The following is a 5,562-nucleotide window of genomic DNA, read 5'->3' as shown; positions in this document are numbered from 1 at the left end:
CAAGATGATCTAAGGACTTACACGAATTATTCAAAGAAACTATATTTAATACAATTTCATTTGAAAAAAAATTGTTACAAATTATCTTGCTTTATCTAATTCAATGATAGCAATCAAATGAGTAACAGTAGCCAAAATAAAAACAGAAACATTCAAATTACGCTAAAAAGAAAACTCAGGCAATTGTGTGCTATGGTTCTGGGTGTTCACAACCTAGCTTATGTGGCAGCTGAGTCAAACCTGCAGGTGATGTCAGGTCCCTGAGACTTCAGTTTGTGACCCTCCTGCTCCCAAGGTGGGCTCATATACAGGGCATCTCCTAACACTTTGGGGCCTCTATGGGTTGCAAGTGGAGCAGCAGGGGCAAAATGGTCTCTTGGAAAAGACTGGAACGTGTACTCAACCTTGGCTAGCATCTGCCCATTGTGTTCATTTGTTTTCCTCAGCTCTTAGAATTTTCCTTCAGTCAACACAGCTGCCACCCACCAGTCTTGAGGTCTTTTCACTGACACACATCTCCTTCCCATAGTAGGAAGTACTTCTTTCAACTCTTCACCCAGGTCTTCGCCATCTTCTTGTAGAGGTTGCAATTCTGATAAAACTTTGGCTTTCATGTTTCTATACATGCTGGGAAGTTTTTTTTTTTTTTCTTCTAAGCATTAGATCTTCTCTTCAAACAATTTTTGTGAAGTTCAATGTTCAATGATCTTCATGCAGTTCAGGCAGAATTTCCAGCTTCAACCTCAGCTGCTGAATTTCTTTCCAGCTGGGAATTCTCACAGTGAAGAGATGCTTCTGTGTGGAGACTGGATATTTGTCCTGGAAGCTCTCCATTCATTTGTTCTTTTTCCCACAGTTGTTGGGCTATTTCTTACTGCTTCTTTTCAGGACTCTGAAGGGACACATTGAAGTCAGCATCATCAGCGACACATTCTTATCAACTTCTGGCCTAAGAATGGATCCATAGATGGCCATTTCCGGCTTCTCCCTACTGCTGGGCTTTCAAGTTCCCATCATCTACGTGATCTCTAAGGAGGTCAAGCAAAAGGATGGTCTTCAGCATGTGTTCAGCCACTGATGTTAGTTAGTTGACTTTATCATTCAGGATTTGTTGTTTGTGCTTGACTGCTCCAGTCTTTTTTCTCCTCCTTTTCCTGGAATCTCTGCTTCCATCTTGTAATTTCTTGGTTGGGCATTTCCAGACTTTCTGGAAAATGAACATTTTGGTTCATATTATTCATTATTTTCTTCTGAATTTGTCCTCCGTTTTTCTCTGATGCAGTTAAGATGGGTTTTCCATGAGTCACTTGGGAAAGTTGAGTAAGCTGACTCTTCTGTGCCTTTTGCAGAAAGTCCACAGTGCTCAGAAATGATTATTTTTACAGGTTTTCGTATTTTGTGTTTTGTATTCAGTGCAGACAAGCACAAGGTTTATAACATGGGAGGACTGGAGCTCCAACCCAGGTGGCCAAAGGGCTTCTTTAGCTCTTGTCATTGGTTCAGTATTGTCACTATATTCTCTACAGACTTCATGGTGGGCAGAATCCTTCACACTTAAAATATGAAGTCCCTTTGCTGTCAAAACTAGCATCACAGTGTATACTAGGATCTCCCAGGGAGTGTCAGGAAGATCTGGCATATGTCTCAAGCTTCCCGCAATCAACAGCAGAGCACCCCTCTGGCACTCCAAGACCAACTGGAAAATGGATCAAATGTCCATCTGCTGTCCTCCATAGCTCTGTAGGGCTCTGAAGCTCTAACTGTGAGGACTAGTGTCTTGTGGGCCTCAATTGACCACTCAGGAACCTGTAGAGCGCTTGATATCTAAGGTGAACTGGTTTCCTGACAACTTGGAATGCTAAGTTAATATGGGGGCAGAGAGGCCAGCCAGGTTCTAGGAAATGTCTGCCTAATATTTCTGTTAAAGTAGAAAGGCATCTCAGTTACATAAGCTGTGGAGGAAGTGGAAAGGGCTTTTTGGAGCCTGGAGCTTGGCCATTCTAGGCCATGTCTAACCCCACAGCAAACCTAGTGGGTCCAACCAGGGTTAGGCCAAATTCCTTTCTGTGCACAAGAGCAAGTCAGGGCCATAAAATCCCTTTCTATTTTTCTTTTAATCATTCAACATCTATAACTTGATCTTGCTAGATTAAAAAAAATTAAGCAGTCATATTTTAGAACATTTTATAAAACATATGAATGAGTTCTAATTGTTGATTTAATTCACTTTTTTCCTGGCTACGGAGATATCCTAATATCTATCGAAGGAAGAACAGATAATTATAATTCATAAAACATAATTATAAACATTAACTACTGCTATATTAAAGTATTTATAAATCTAAAATGTGCAATGGTAGATATTGCATAAGACTATGTATAGGAAGATAGTATTTACATGTAAATCTAAATCAAGGCAGAAACATAATATGCATGACTAAAGAATACACACTCAGGGATCCAAATTCAAGTCAGATGTAAGGATGGAGAGCAGTGGTGGATGGATGCCATTTCCTGGGGCTGGATAAAGATCAGGCAAATCTTTCTTTGGGAGGTAAACTGTTGTTATGGAGACCTGGGTTCAGTTCCTGGGTTAGGAAGATCCCCTGGAGCAGGGAACAGCTACCCACTCCAGTATTCTGGCCAGGAAAATTCCATGATCTATATAGTCCATGGGATCTCAAAGAGTAGGACTTTCACTTTTTTCCTTGCTTCTTGCCAAAGCAACAGGATTTTTCTCAGATTTTCACCATGAGAATTTGCAGATTTTCCATAGTAAACTAGAAAAATCTGAGAACCTTACTGAAACTCCCACCAGAAAGTTTCACTTTGAAAATATTCCTCATTTGAAATAAAAACAGTGACAGAGTTAGCCCTTCAGTCGTGTACGACTCTTTGCGACCCCATGGACTGTAGCCCGTCAAGCTCCTGCTGTCCGTGAAATTCTGCAGGCAAGAATACTAGAGTGGATAGCCAGTCCCTTCTCCAGGGATTCTGACTGTCCCAGAATGCTGGGTGTCCAGCATTTCAGGTGGATTCTTTAATGTCTGAGTCACCAGGGAAGCCACTTGGCCTCCAGCAATTTTGCCTAAATTTCCATTCAGGTGTTCCTCTGTCTATAGTTCTAGTGCCTTCTGCTCCAGGTATTATTCACATGTTGGCTGTGACCTACTGGATGTGGTGTCTTGCCCTGTGACCTCAGTTCTCTGGTGGATCCAAGATTTTTAATTTGTATAATTTGTCTTTTTATAAGGACAGGAATGGCTATTTCCAAGCTCATTTTATATCAGGACTGAGGCTGAATTCCAAAATTTATTTTTATATTAGAAATTTTAGAGCTTTTAAAAGGTAACATTGTTATATGTTGTACAACATCCCTATAGTTTCTGAAGCACAACCTCATGTTCAAACACACTAATTCTTCAAGAATAAATAAATGTCCCCACTCACACTAAGTATGATTAATGCAGACAGTATTTAAAGTCCCAACTTAGATCAGGTCAAGATTTCCTCCCCAAAGTGTGTGTGTGTGTGTGTGTGTGTGTGTGCGTGTGTGCGTGTGTGTGTTCAGTTGCTCAGTAGGGTCCTACACTTTGCAAACCCATGAACTTAGCCCAACAGTTTTCTCTATTCTTGGGATTTCCCAGGCAAGAATACTGGGGTAGGTTGCATTTCCTCCTCCAAGGGATCTTTACCACCTAGGAATCAAACCCACATATCTTGCATTTTCTGTATTCTTGGAAGATTCTTTACCACTGAGCCACTGGGGAAGCTCAGTAAGTTGTGAGAAATGTTTCAAGTTTAGTATTTTCTGGGTTTCAGAATTATAGATAAAGAAATGAAAGGCCTAATTATTTGTACACAGCAAAACTTCTGGACTACAATGTCCTCTGTGGAAATAGTTCAGCAATCCTGAGGCATTAACTATGAGGAAAGAAGAAATCTCAGTAATTATACTTCAGAAACCATTCAAGCTATGCTACATAAGATGCAGTGAAGAAAACAAAACCTTCCCTGAGAATAGCTTCTATTCAATAGGTAGTTAAGTTATGCCCTGTCCCATTTATATATTTCCTAGTTTTTTTTTTTTAAGTAAAAATTAATTTATTTCCTTCGGTGAGTACATAATAAAATAGATTTCCTAAGCTAAAGCAGAGTATGTTTGAGCAGAGTGGAATGTGACGAGTTAGTCTGTCAAATTCACTCCAAACTTAGTTTTGTAGCTGGGTCTCTAAAGGGGTTTACTATCGGGGTCCAGCCTCGATAAGGCCCAGGGTATCCTCGGGATGAACGGCGTCAGCGTTAGAGAGAGAGAGAAAGAGAGAGACAGGGGCTGATGATTCCTTGGTTTACGCTGGAAACCAATAAAACCCCAGCACGGGGCTTGCTCTGTTTACGTAGGCCGCAGGCGCCCTCTCGAATCACTGGAGGCACCCCACCAGGGCACCCCCTCGAGTGGGTCTTAGAAGTCCAGGCAGATAAGTAAACTCAGAGGGCCCAGCGCTCCAAGGATCTCAACCAGAAAAAAGAGAATAGAGAAAAGGACGGAAAAAGAGAAAGAACGACACGGGGAGACCAAGCTTCAGTGAGCAAGGCCCAAAACTTTATTTTCCAGTGTTGCTTTTATACCCTAAGTTATGCACATAAGAAACAGAGAAAGGGAGGTATAGATTCACACCAAAATCACGTGGGGTCAGCAGTCTTGACCCTTATCAGGATCAGGGCTTATTTTTGTGTGATAAAAGTTTTAGGTGATTTACATCATCTTCTGGCCAGGGGGCCTGCTAACAGTTTTATGGCCCTCTCTCCTGACAATAGGTTAGTTAGCAAGTAAAAGACTTTTCTTTTAAGGTGACTTTCCTAAAGTTAGGTGGTAGACACATAACAAAGTTACATTCCTATAAGGCACCGGTGTAGTGAGCTGCAAGAAAGGAATTTATTAACTTAAGATCTGATGTGGTTAAATCAAAGGATTAATATATTTCCAAGAATACAATAGATAGAGGAAACTGCAGCAAGCATTGATTCAACAATGAAATCTTTTCTAGTACTATTCTAATGATTTTAACTTCTTCAACAGATTTCTGTATTTTAGAATATTAGGCTTTCTGTCCTTGCATGGCTGGGAAGCTATAAACAGTCACACTCATAGTTGTAAGAGCCCGGACAAACTTGTCATGCAAGTTAGAAAGCTATCAGAGGGGCTTGGATTGGAACACTCCTATTAAGCCGAGGAGAACTTTTAAACTACAGCTCTGAATTAATGTTTTCAGAGAAAGGTGGTTGGGGGGAAGCCCCTGTAAGTATTAGAGGACTTGGTAAGAGGCGTAAGATAGTAAAGCAGTCAGACTCCAGTTTTCTTTGGGGTAGATGCTCAGGTAAGTCCAGGGGGTTCCTCGAGCCCTGATTAGCCTTTGCCCGTCAGGCCTCTTCCCCAGTTGACCTTTGCCACAGGTAGGATTTCCCTCGCTGGCTCCCGGCAGTTTACACATGTGTTTAGTCTCTAGGAAAGACACAAAAATATCATTATATTAATGAAGTAATAAGAATTAGTAAAATCCA

General features: G+C 41.0%; 1 pseudogene; it reads right to left on the bottom strand.

The window, feature by feature from the left end:
- Positions 1 to 218: 218 nt before the first annotated feature.
- LOC148778710 (melanoma inhibitory activity protein 2-like) lies at positions 219 to 1,639 on the bottom strand (annotated as a pseudogene).
- Between the last annotated feature and the right edge of the window lie 3,923 nt (positions 1,640 to 5,562).

Source organism: Moschus berezovskii, chromosome 1 (genome assembly GCF_049115385.1).
Source record: "Moschus berezovskii isolate FMDL1 chromosome 1, NW_MosBer_1.0, whole genome shotgun sequence".
Lineage (NCBI taxonomy): Eukaryota > Metazoa > Chordata > Mammalia > Artiodactyla > Moschidae > Moschus > Moschus berezovskii.
The sequence above is the reverse complement of the archived record's forward strand: the minus strand, read 5'-3'. Positions and strand labels throughout refer to the sequence as shown.